At 41.8% G+C, this 13832-nt stretch overlaps 1 pseudogene; it reads left to right on the top strand.

Annotated features, from left to right (window-relative positions):
* The first annotated feature begins 391 nt into the window (after positions 1-391).
* On the top strand, positions 392-7144 carry LOC122225927 (annotated as a pseudogene).
* The last annotated feature ends 6688 nt before the right edge of the window (positions 7145-13832 follow it).

The following is a 13832-nucleotide window of genomic DNA, read 5'->3' as shown; positions in this document are numbered from 1 at the left end:
CACAACACTCTTTTTTTCTTGAAATACCGGCCAACAACATCTTGAACCTATCAACAAAGCCCGGGCATACACCTTGCACATCATGTAAGACTAGAACTCATTATTTCGTCATTAGTTTCCTGTTCATATCTCTAAAAGAACCTCAAGAGATCATCTAGTCCTGGGCTGGGGAACCGTTTCATCCCCATCCAGGCTCACAGACACATAGAAAACATTAGCATTAGTACAAAGCAACTTCATGCCATTTCAGTTGTTGGGAGTTTTTTTCATATAGCGAAATGTGTATCATTATATTTGTGTGACTTTAAAATTAAGAATTTACGTAAAATTGTTCCATAAATATGGGAAAAATCCACAGAAATTTGTTTCCTCATTTGGAACAGTTTAAGGAATGAGAGAGGTTGAAGATGAGAAGCGAGATGAGGAGGAGCTGCCTGATACCCCTGCGGGGCCATTGACTTCATGGCTAAACCTGTCATGGCGTCCTAGAGCACGACGCTGGATGAGGGGTTCATGGGAAGCGGCCCAGCATGAGAAGCACCTGAGAGTAACTGCAGTCGGCATCCCAGTGGAGGATGAGTGTCAAAGTTCGGTATCGAGACTTTGCTGTCAGGTCCAAGTGGTGAAAAAGGAAAAACTGAATTAACAACTAGAACTTCCACCTACAGTGGCATATCCCGTTCTATTCTCACACGATCTCTGTGAGGGAGGTACTGTTACTAGCCTCCGATTCTAACTGGGGAAATTGAAGTTAAGGGACACTAAGGAACTTGTCCCAGGTCTCACAGCTGGTGACTGGCGAAGGCAGCATTGGGACCCAGGTTTATAGGACTTCAGAGTTCTTAGCCACAACACAGAAAGAGTAAAATCTGAGCAGACGCAGGAACCACGGAGAGAAAGAAAGGCAGGAATAATGTGAGAAAGTTTAGCATTTACCTCAAGTACCTGAGAGTCACTTTTAATGGTTGCTGGGGTCGGTTTCCAGGCTCCAACAATGGAGCAAACAAGGAAATAGCAATGGAGACAAAGACATGAAAGTGTTCTCTCTCCCTCTCTCTGTCCCTCTCTCTCTCTCTCTGTCTCTCTCTCTCACACACACATACACCCACACAAACACAAACAGAGAAATATTAGACTCACGGAGGAAATGGAATTGGAGCCACTACATGTGACCACTCACAGCTATGTCTCTTCTGGACTCTTCTGGGGCCGGTTTTCCATCTAGCTCTATCCTGTGTGGGCCTAGAACTCGGCAGAGTCAAGGCTGGTGGGCTAGTGATTAGGTGCCCTTTCACAGGTGTGGTATCTGGAAGTGGTCTGCTGCCCTCACACCTGCCCACTAATGATCGTGAGATACATTTGTTTCCCTGAGAAGTCTTCCCCGACTCTCCAGATTAGGTAGGGCCCTGGTATGTGCTCTGATATTGCCAAAGAGTTGTCCATGGCACATTTTACTGTATTAATTAATTAACCGTTTGGTTTTTCTTTTTTAAGCTTATTTATTTATTTTCTTAATGTTTATTTATTTTTGAGAGAGAGAGAGAAGAGCGTGAGCTGGGGAGGGGCAGAGACAGAGAGGGAGACACAGAATCTGATACAGGCTCCAGGCTCTGAACTGTTAGCACAGAGCCTGATGCAGGGCTTGAACTCGGGAACCATGAGATCACGACCTGAGCCGAATTCGGACGCCTGACCAACTGAGCCACCCAGGCGCCCCTTTTTATTTATTTATTTTGAGAGAGAGCATGCATGCGAGTGGGGCAGGGACAGAGAGCAAGGGAGAGAGAATCCCAAGCAGGCTCCACACTGTCAGCACAGAGCCCCACCTGGGGCTCTATCTCACTACCCATAAGATCATGACCTGAGCAGAGATCAAGAGATGGATGCTTAGCCTATCGAGCCACCCAGGCGCCCCTAACTAATTAACCATTTGAATGAATGTATCTGACCTCTGCCTTCCTCGCTTCTACCCAAGCTCCGTAAAGACAGGGATTTTTTTTTTCTTTTTTTCAAACATCATACCTCCAGTTTTCAAGACAATACTTGACACATGGTAACGCTCAGTATTTGTGGATTGACAGTGTGCTACATGAGCAGTGGGCTGCTTTCTGTCTATCTAACCATTGGCTGGAAGAGGCTCATCTCCTTCACCTTCTGTACTGTCACCAGATAGAAGTAGTACCCAGTCCTGAACACCAGCCTAACAGGTTGAAGTTCTTACCACCACCTCACTACTTTTCTACTAAGTCCCTTCTCTGAAACTGGATCCTGCTTTCCTCTAAAAATGGTGATCAAAGCATGCTGATCAAGACTGATAATTGGATCCTGATGATGAAAACAACTCAGCTCAGAAGCTCTTGATTTGTCCTTCTGCCCTTGCTACCCTGGTATCAAATTGTCTCTTACCTGAGAACCATTTTCCTCCAAGGAGCTCCAACTGCCTCTTAGAGCACACATGTTATGAGTCACATAGATGCTAAGGGGCCAGAGGACCATACTATGCTGGATATTGTCCATGTTAGATGGTAGCAACAATGTTCTATGCTAATTGGTTATTTCTCTTCTTTTTAAAAGATCTACAGGGGTTTTTTTATTAAATATTTTAATTTTGGGGGTGCCTGGGTGGCTCAGTTGGTTGAGTGTCCAACTTCAGCTCAGGTCATGATCTCACGGTTTGTGAGTTCGAGCCCCGTGTCGGGCTCTGTGCTGACAGCTCAGAGCCTGGAGCCTGCTTGGGATTCTGTGTCTCCCTCCCTCTCTGCCCCTCCCCCTCTCATGCTCTGTCTCTTTGTGTCTCAGAAGTAAATAAAAACATTTTAAAAAATTTACAAAAAAAATAAATTTCAATTTTTTTAATGTTTATTTATTTTTGAGAGAGACAGAATGTAAGGAGGGGAGGGGCAGAGAGAGATGAAGACAGAATCTGAAGCAGGCTTCAGACTCCAAACTGTCAGCACAGAGCCCAACGCGCAGGGCTCAAACTCACCAACCTTGAGATCGTGACCCAAGCCAAAGTCAGACACTCAACCGACTGAGCCACCCAAGTGCCCTAAAAGATCTACAGTTTTATATGAAGAGCACCGATGGCTGGTGGTGGCCAATGTCTTAGGTTTTGGGTGAGAATATGACTGCATTGTTAACACCCAGGAATGCTATACTAGCTGATGGGACTCTGGGTATGCACCCTGTTTGGGGGAAATGAATTTTTCACCTAGGGGAGAAAAAAAAAAAAAGACTAATGGTGGATGCTGATGGGGAAAAGGGAAGAGGGTTGACTGAGGGCAGAGTCTTTATTTGCTCTTTCATATCCATTCACCATCTTTTCACACTCTGCTCTGTGCCCCTGACTTTTATCAACAGCGTTAACCAGATTTCCAACTGGGATGGGCCGGAGACCAGAAAATGAGAGGGCAGTGAAAGTGTGATGGGTCGATTCCCTTGACTGCCTGTTTGTGAAGTGACAGGTTATGCATTCCTACACCTAAGGCCACAGCTCCCTCGCTCCCTGCTACTACTGCATTCTCACTGGTTTCAGCCATCCCTCCCTCTTCTTGCTTTCTCCAGTTTAGAGACCATAGGCTTCCTGCTGTTGCCAGCCCTGTAGAACTCCTCCAGCCTGTATAGTTTCCCTATATCTTGTCACACATTGTAAGTAGTAATGTCATTAAATTTTCTTTAGTCATCTTTTTGAGGGTTCCATCTCTTTCCTGCCAGGCCCCTGACTGATCAAGCAATTAAAGGGGAGTGGGATGGCTCCAGGAAATGGAACACATAAATAACCTTCCTGCTAGGGAGAAATGGGGACACAGATCACTCATAGCATGGGACGGAAAGGTTAAAAGCGAGGCACTAGAAGACCAAGTGGGAATGGCATTTAGTGGCAATGGTAGGTACAAAGATTGTGTGGATTGGGATGGCCATGTCTTACAACCCTGGAGAGCATATATAGAAAAAAAAAGGGTAAAATTTAAGGCATTTAAAGCCCAATGCAGGGCATGGGTGGATAATCAGAAAGCATCACATTTTTAAAGTAATCCCTTGGATCCTATAGGCACGGGGCAGATGCAGCTGAGAATTAAACACAGAACCTAACTGTAAAAGTTGCAGAGTTTCAGTGTCCGTTAAATGCACAATACCATTAAGGCTCTTATGCTCAGTTAAGACACTAATAGGAAAGGAGTAGGAACCTAAGACTTTTAAGCAGAAGAGATGGGGCTGAGAACTTCAAATCCCCATAGCCTCTGAGTTTTCACTGCCAGCAGCAACATCACCTCCCCTTGCTCCAAGGGAACCAGACTGCCCCTGCATAAAAACCTACCAATGGCTTCAGTTTCCCACTCACTGTCCATCTAGTTGGTGGCAAAACCCAAGTCTCGGAGGATAACTGTGGAATTTTGCAAGCCTTAATTAGGTAATGATGTCATTTGCAGTCTGGCTCTACCATGCAGATACTGACCTAGAAAATGCTTTTATTCATTCGCTATTAGTAAAATTTCAATCTTAATATCTCACACATTATCACATCGGTCCATTACATTGGTTACATTGTGCTAATCGTGCCTGGTGAGTGGGAAAAAGAAAGCATTAGAAAAATAAAGCATCACAGATAGATGCTTTAATGAAAAACATGGATGCTAAAGATGGAGCTAAATTCTGAGAGTTCAGGGCTCTGGCACACCAGTGAGTTTCTGTGGGTCCAATGTTAAGATATCACCTCAAAATGTTATAGACAAGTTGTACCTGGAATGTCCCACCACAAGGACAAGACCTTTTTGGACATACCCTATTTAAGCATGGTTTTCTGACTCTTTTAGTAGTAGCACATGAGGCATCCAGTCCTGGGTGGCATCCAGATCAAGAAAAGGCTCCGCATTAGGTTCAGGCTACTTGGACCTTATGATCTCATAGGCCCAACGGTGTTGGAAATGTCTCTATCAGATGGATGTTGTAAGGAGCCTCCTGGTTAAGATAGATACACTTTCTTTCTGCAAATTAAACTATTCTGATTATATATATATATATATATATATATATATATATATATATATATAGTCGATACACTTTATGAATTTTAAAACTCCACATACTCTTCCTTCTCCCTCTTTCACTTGACTGTCTTTCCAAATAAGTATATATTGAACATCTATCAGATTGTGCTAGGCATTCTAGTCTTTAAGTTCTTTTTTTTAAAAAGTTTATTTATTTATTTTGAGAGAGAGCAAGCAGAGGAGGGGCAGAAAGAGAGAGAGAGAGAATCCTACACAGGCTCTGAGCTGTCAGTGCAAGCCCAGAGGTGGGGCTTGATTCCACGAACCCTAAGATCATGACCTGAGCCAAAATCAAGAGTTGGTTGCCCAGCCAACTGAGTGACCCAGGTGCTCCTAGTCTTCAAGTTCTTTAGTCAAAGAATTATGACAACCATCTGGACTCTTAGAGACAGATTCTTTTCTCAAAGCAGCACAATTCTCTTTATAAAAACCAAATTTGCTTTGTTTTCAGGTTTTAGGCCAGAGTGCAACTATTTTTATCACAATTAAAAAGTGGTCCTCTTCTACCTGAGATTATCTTGTCTTTGGGAAAGATATATATGGAACAGGAACAGAGGGAAGGTACAATCACATGAGGTGATCAGGGGAGTTGCAGATGTCAAAGTCCAATCACATGACAAACCAGCAGTCTTTTCAATGTGAGATGGATAGAATGCTTCTGAGATTAAAGCAAAACATTAAACTGGATAGACTGCAGTAATAAGATCTCACTGTCTCAAAATAACAAATATAATTTCTTGCTGAGGTCCTTTTTTTTTTTTTTTTTTTTTTTTTTTGTCCTGCTGTGGGCACTGTTCTCCTTACACAAAGACTCAGGCTGATGTAACTTCCACCATCTGGTACTTTGCATGTCACTGCGGCAGGAGGAAAGAGACATAGCCAACCGTGCACTGACTTTTAAAGGCTTCCACTTGCAACAAACACAAGTCATTTCCACTCCTGCCCCATTGGTTAAAGCTATGGTTGACTTCAAGAGGGTGGAGAAATAGAATTCTGCCATATGTTTTGAAGGAGAAATATTGTCCAACAGCACTACACAACATCACAAACCAACTCAACAACCCATTCAGCCCCTACTTCCCTCCAGGATTCTGAACGCAATCACCTAAATATAATAAAAAATATTTCTGTCAAGATAAAACATTACTCGCGTTGCCGTGTTAGGACAAGGGGGAGGAAGGAGAAACACTTAAAGCGGCGGGGGCCCTGCGGGAGTGAGGCTGGACCCAGACCTGTGGCGTCCCTACCTCCCTCTCTCCTGGGAGCTGGGGGATCCTGAGTTGGGGGAGGGGGGCGCGGCGGCGGCGGCGGCGGCGGGCGGCGCGAGGTGAGGAGCGGGGTGGAGCGGAGAAGTGACCCGGAGCTGCGGCCGCTGGACCGCGTGCTGTTTCCAGATAAAACCTCAGGAATCACAGCAAACACAGGGACCACAGAGGCGCCGTGACATCACCTCTTAGCAGCCCCCAAAGAGACTGACTGCCAACTTACTCAGAAATTAATTGAGACTGTGAAGCCCTTTGGGGTTTTCGAAGAGGAAAAGGAACTGCAGCGCAGGATTTTAATTTGTGAAAATTAAATAATCTGGTAAAAGGGTGGATCCGAAGAATCAGTGAAAGCAAGAATCTTCCACAATCTGTAATTGAAAATGTTGGAGGAAAAATTGTTACATTGGGATCTCACAGGTTGAGTACATACAAAAGGCTGTTGAAGAAGCATCAAACTGTGTTTTGATGGAACAGAGATTTGCATTTGGTTTGCAGGTTTAGCACTGCAGGCTATTCCAGAAGACTTGGATTTATGAGACGACAATCTGCTTAAGAATTTAGATATAAGATGCATAAGAAGCATTAACAGTTGCAGGGTAACCAATGAAATTTTACATCCAGTACCAAACATTGACAACTTCAATTGTCTCTGAGAGCTATCAAACTGGGGGCCACAGCATCTATTCCAATATTTTAGGTTTCCTCGGAGATGTTTCCTGGACTATACTCATAGCAAGAATTTGTCAGCTTTATCCAAATGAAATAGCGTCAACTCTTGTACATAAATTTTTCTTGGTATTTCCTAAATGGTATGTGTTTAGATTATATTAGAATAAAATTGATTGTAGATGTTGGAAAAAATATTAAAAAATATTCAGTCATTAAATATTATAATGATGGTTCCAAAATACACATAGGGGGTGAATTTATACACAGTGAAACTATAGGTGCTTTTTTCTTTTCTTCTAATTTTTTACTTTTCTGACTTGTGAATTTCCTAGAGTGACCAAGTAGCATCTTTTATAATGGAAACCACCAATAAACTTAATTGTGTAAAGTATGTTTATGAGACTATAATAACTTAGAAAAGATGCTTATGATTTTTTAGTGAAAAAATTAATACATACAATTGCATCTATGTTGATACATATAGCTGTGGTCAGGGACAAAAGAAATAGGTAAAATGTTAGACTGTCTGGGGGCGCCTGGGTGGCTCAGTTGGTTGGGCATCTGACTTAAGCTCAGGTCATGATCTCACGGTTTGTGAGTTCGAGCCCCACATTGGGCTCTGTGCTGACAGCTCGGAGCCTGGAGCCTGCTTCGGGTTCTGTGTCTCCCTCTCTCTCTGCCCCTCCCCCACTTGTGCTCTGTCTCTTTCTCTCTCAAGGATGAATAAACATTAAAAAAAAATTCTTTTAATGTTAGACTGGCTGTATTTTGATGAATTTTAAAACTCCACAGCTTTTGTTTATTTATTTATTTAAAAAAGTTTCACATGCTCCTCTGACTGAGCCAGCCAGGTGCCCCTTTTTTATTTTTAAATGTAAAATAAATAAGGGGTGCATGGGTTGCTCAGTCAGTTAAGCATCTGACTCTTGATCTCGGCTCAGATCATGATCTCAGTTTGTGGGTTTTGAGCCCCGTGTTGGGTTCTGTGCTGGCTGTGCAGAGCCTGCTTAAGATTCTCTCTGCTCTTCCTTCACTTGTGTGCTCTGTCACTTTCTCTCTCTCTCTCTCTCTCTCCTTCTCTCTCTCAAAATAAATAAATAAACTTAAAAAAAAGAAAAGAATAGGGCAGAAAGTATGGAGGAAATGTTATTTTCAAGCTCTACCTTTATTTCTGGAAAAGCATCCATCTATTATCCCCAGGGAGAGGACATCCTCTGTCAGGTATAGCAGGACAAACAGAGGGCCAAGAACAAGGAGACCTAGTTTGTAATTCTGACTCTACAGCTAACTGGTTTGGGATTTTGTTTTATTCATTTAACCTCCCTTGGCCTTGTGTAGTCATCTGAGAAGTGAAGATATTGATCAAGATGATTTTTTTCATTTCCTCTGAGTTCCAAAATTCTTTAGGCCACATGAGGTACAAGCGTCCTAAATCCCTGTACTGTGGAACATGAATTGCCTTATAAAATATTTGCTTCATTCTAGCCCCAGTGGCCAGCATGATAATATTAGTACATAATAGGCATTTAATGAGTGCTTGATAATCAAAATTCAATTCACTGAATAGTCATGATCATCCTCCAGAGTAAGATGATCTTATAGAGGTTGAATTTACATGCCTAATAAGAGTACCAGGATCTGTCTGCTCCAAAGTTAAGGCACACTTTCTAATACATAAAGCAAACTAATTTCAACAGAGTATCTGTTAAAATTCTTAGAGATGGGATCAACTTTAAAAACAAAACCAGAACATTGTTATGGTATTCTGAATTATGGAAAATATTTAGTCATTGACTGTTTTGTAAGATATAGTAATTGGTATTGTGTTATTTATTGAATAATTAGTACTTCGGCCTCCCGTTGGAAGGACTTACCTTTTAGCTGAGAAAAACGTTGTGCGTATGTTGCCTAATTTAAACTTGTCCAGGCACTCAATGTGCAGTAAGCCAATGGCTGAAACACGGTTTTGAAGCCAAAGGAAGCTTTATTATCAGAAAGGCAGCCCAACAAGAAGACAGGGGATCATTGCCAAAGCTGCTTTGCTTTGTTGTGCTTAAGGACAGCTTATCCACATGAGAGGACTTCTTGAAACCTTAGAAGGAGGGCCTCAAACAATCTGGAAGTATGCATTCTTCTGGACAATGAGGCTATTTGGGGCCTGATAAGATCAGATACTAGATAAGTTGGGAACAAAATGGTGTGTGGAGCTAAGTTAATAATGCAACTAATACAACTATAGTTCTGCTTATGTTTTCAAAGCAGGTCAAGAAAGCAGGTGTCTGGCCTCACATTTGTGAACCATGAAAAATGCATATAAAACATATTACAAAAATACGCAAGATTATAAGGCAAATGCTGATTATCTTTGAACTCCTCACCCTTTGCAGATGCCAGTGATTAGATCCATGATTGATCGCCTATTAAACTGCTTTCACTAAAAGAAAAGACAATATTTACTTTGTACTATATATTACCCTGTAATTACACTTACGTCTTTCCTTTGAATCTTAGGCCCGCCTTTGTTCCAGATACTGTATCAGTCCCCTCTTTGTTCCAAATTTCTTAAGGTAAGGGTTATTTCACCCCATCCCTATTCCAAGCAAAGAATTTAACTACCTGGGTAAGTTCTCGCCCAGGGTCAAGCCTTAGGGATCTGATTCCCTCTCATCAGGAAAATGCTTAAGATGGTGTCACAATTACTGGATTCTTTCTGTAGAGGGCCTAACTGTTCTCAAAACAGTAAATCCAAATAGCTTTGCTTAAACTGCTTGCAGTACAACTAAATTATTGAAAAGAATATTTTGGGGCAAATTCCGCAAATTCCTCTGTCCTGAATATTTTCAATTAAAATACAAATGATGGTTTTCTTCCCTAAGCTAGATTTTAAATAAGAAGATTTCAAAAAAATCATCACACACACAGAATTCTAAATTCACTAAATTTTTTTCATAGCCGCTCACCTGTTCACATACACAGACCAATCACAGCGTCTGCACATGGTTGGGAATTACCACAGGTTGGAGGACTTTTTCAGTGCTACAGTGGAGGCAAGGCAACTGTGACTATCATTTCAATGAAAAGCACTAAAGATCCATTTCTAAGTTTTCTTTTTTCCTTAGCCAAAAATCTAAAAAAAATGCATCTAAGCTCCTCTGCTTACTCAAGGCCTTCTCCTTGTCTCCCTGTATTGTGTCCTGACTTCAGGCTACGTGTTCTGAATAAAATGTGACCAGTATGAACTCTGCTTCAAGGTGTACTTAGTCCTATAAGTTTGGTATCCTCTTTTTTGGGGGGAGTATTTAATAAACTTGAATATAAATATTTCCTTTGTTCTTATGTTAGAATTTTATATTCTTTTTTTTCCCTAAGATTTTATTTTTTAAAATGATCTCTACACCCACAGTAGTTGTGGGCTTGAACTCACAACTATTCCAAGATCAAGAGTCACACACTTCACCAACTGAGCCAGCCATGTGCCCCAGGATTTTATATCCTTTTATGAACTTCCCACATGGCACAAACCTGGCCAGAAGGTATATAGACCATCCCTGCCAATGTCAGTCCATTGGAGGAGAGCTAGCTTCTCACAGATCTACAATAAATGAAGTGGACTACCTTCTTCCATAGTGGCAACTGAGACCAGCTCTCTATTCACTAGCTCTTGACCTTTGTAGAAGAGAGCAACTTCTCCCGGTCTGGAGACATTTGAAAGATCACACCTGAGGCAGGTTTTTCTCTAGATAATACTTTTCTTCCTCAGGCTGACTACTACAGTAAGACTTCATAACCCCCTGAGCAGAAATACCGTTCTTGTGCCAAGAAGAAGGGCTTATGCACCCCCAAAATTGCAGGACCTAGTTAATAGGAATATTTTAGGAATCTGGGGGACACATGTGCAGGGATCTTGAGCATACTGGATTGAGGATGGTGGTGGGAGGCAGGAATAGAAAGCTGGGTGGATTATAGCTTATTGACATTGGGAGTACTTCTCCATGACTTGGAGCTCAGTGTTCTGTCAAGGACACCAGTAATGTGTCCAACATGCTGCTGAGAAGGCTCTTTGAAGCTTGCACACTCTGATAGCCTAGGATAAATGAGATGGAGGTGCTGAAACTGACTTGGCATAGTACTGAGGAAGGGGTCTGAAGATTGGGGGATATAAAAATATTAGAATGAGGTTATTATCTGTGATCAGAGAAACCGATACTTGATAGCGTTCCCCAGGAGGAACCAGAGGACACTTCTCTCACTAACGCGGTGAGGAACACATTGCTAAGGGATACCAGTTAATTTGAGAAGCTCTGTGACAGCTGTCTTGTATAGGCTGGGGTTGACAGAAGATGTTGCCATGAAACTGAGATTCCTACTATCGAGGAAATGGTAGGATTCTGGAATGACAGAGACCAATGGCAGTGTTTACCTGTTAGAATAAAGGGGGCATACGTCCTAATGGGCAGCAAGGCTATAGTAAGTAGTACTCAGTATGCTTTGACCCTCAGGAATTAGCCAACAAACCATGGTGTTCCTAGGGGTGAGCCAGATGGAGAGCCAACCAGAATGTTACTTGACTTATATAATAAAACAGAAAAATTGAGAGCTAGAGAACAGAAATCTTCACCAGCTCTTACTTCAGAGAAAAAGAGCCCTTTACCCAGTTTCTAAGTATGTCACTTCCCAGACCCAAAGCCCATTCATTGAGGGAGAGGCAGATCCCTTTGAGGAAAGACAATGCAATGCTACTGCAAGTATATATGATAAACACTACCATGATCCTTTCCCAGAGGGATATAAGACTGTTCATCGGGTAAATATGCACTGGCAAAAAGGAATTGTCAGACTTTTTAAGAACTGTTGAATATAGGGACCAGGGCTATGTGTTCGTACTGAATCAAGAGACCTGAAGTACCTTTGTTATTCTCCGCTTAAAATGGGGTCATAGGGAGGCCAAGTGATAAATGGAGTCCTAGCTCAAATATGTCTCACTATGGGTTCAGCAGATCTGTTGGATCCACCCTGTGGTTATTTCTCTCATTTATGAGCGTATAGTTGGGACACATATACTTAGTAGCTGACAGTGCCTTCACATTGGTCCCCCAACCTGTGAAGTAAGAATCTCTAGGTTTCTTCCTTCAGCCAAGTTAACAAATCCAAGTAATAATACATGCTGGTAGAATTGAGTACCAGTTACCCACAGTGATCGCCAAATCAATAATGCGTCATGGAATTTTAGGGTTTTTTTTTTTCCCCTTCCCTGTCTTATTCCTCCAGACTCTCACTCCTACTCCTTAGGATCCCTTCTTAAACAAACAACCTGTTTGCAAGACTGCTTTTTCGGAAACTCAGGCCAAGATGATTCTTCAGTGGCCGTATCTGTGTTACTCCACTTATTTAGAGGAACTGTACCTCTATCTTCTATGGCCACTTGATCCAAATGGAGCTGCATATTCTTAGGGAGCTTTTTTTCCTTGGCCATAGTGGTCGGTTATGGGATAAACAAAGTAGTTAGTTAAGGCACACAAAATGAGCCAAGTAGAGTGCTTCTCCAAATTTTCTTTATGTGGAGCTATTGGAAAAAATAGCCTCCAAGGCTGGGCACTACTGGTAGAACAGAGAGTCTGACCAGATCTGCAAAAACTCACATTTGCCCAAGCCATCGTATCTGCCTCTCTTTTGGGTGAATTCCCTCAACCTTCTCTACCATTTCCAAATTATCTTGAGTGTATCTTATTGGCAGAATTTAAATTGCATCCAGAAATGTAGTTCGTAATCTCCAGTCCCTTTAATGCCAGGGAAAGCACAGAAGAGGGTGGAAATAGATGTTGTTTTGCTAATAAGCAATATCAAACACAGGGGATAATGCATACTTCATAGGATTGGCGATAATTAAATGAGATTCCATACAATGACTGGGTCAGAGTAAGGACTAAATATATGATAGCAATATTCAACTCAAAAAACAGGTAAAGTGATACTGCCATGGTGAAAAACTGTGATCTATCTGGACTGTTTATTATTAACACCTCTACGGGGATAGAATAACCATTCATTTCTACACATGTATAACATAAAAGACTGAGACCATCTTTTCTGCCATTATATTATTTTATCTGTATTACTTAATCTATAGAACAACCATGTGAGATAGATACTGTTGCCTCCATTTTATAGATGCAGAAACAGGCTTTGCAGAACTATGTCATCTGCTCCAGTTTACATGGTCAATAAGTAGCAGAAACAGGCCTTGAACCTACTGTTTTTTGGCTACAAGGTTTGTAGTTTTTACTCTGTACCATAATGAATAAACAGAAGAGGAAATCCGGGAAGCATTTTGGAAGAAGCAAGATTTAGGTCTTTGAAGAAGTCAACAGGTGACTATGGGGAAGGAAAAGACATTCCAGGTGGAGGACAAGCCTATAGAGAGGAAAGCCTAAAGCATACCTGGCTAGCGATGAGTTATTCGGGGCTACTGAATTCAGAGATGCAGGGGAACATATTCCCGAGGAAGCCCAGTGAAACCAGCAATTATGTCTGGTGTTGCTCACCATTAGGGCCCAGCAGAGCACCTTGCACATAGTGGACTTAATATTTTTGAATAAATTGAAGATGAGTCTGAAAACATGGCTGAGGTCAAGATTTAAAGGGCTTTGAATACAAGGTTTGAACTTCATTCTATATGTGATAGGAAGTCATATGAGGATTGCAAAGAGAACAACCATACTGTGGAATCTATGGAAACACTTTCCTAGGCACCATGTGTGGGAGAGGACCAAAGGTGAAAGGAGATCTATGCATGAGGCCTGCGTGAGGGTAGTTGCTATAGTGGTTAAGAGTAGAAAGAAGGGAAAAAATT

The sequence above is a fragment of the Panthera leo genome, chromosome C1 (assembly GCF_018350215.1).
Source record: "Panthera leo isolate Ple1 chromosome C1, P.leo_Ple1_pat1.1, whole genome shotgun sequence".
NCBI lineage: Eukaryota > Metazoa > Chordata > Mammalia > Carnivora > Felidae > Panthera > Panthera leo.
This window is presented reverse-complemented; position numbering and strand designations above follow the sequence as displayed.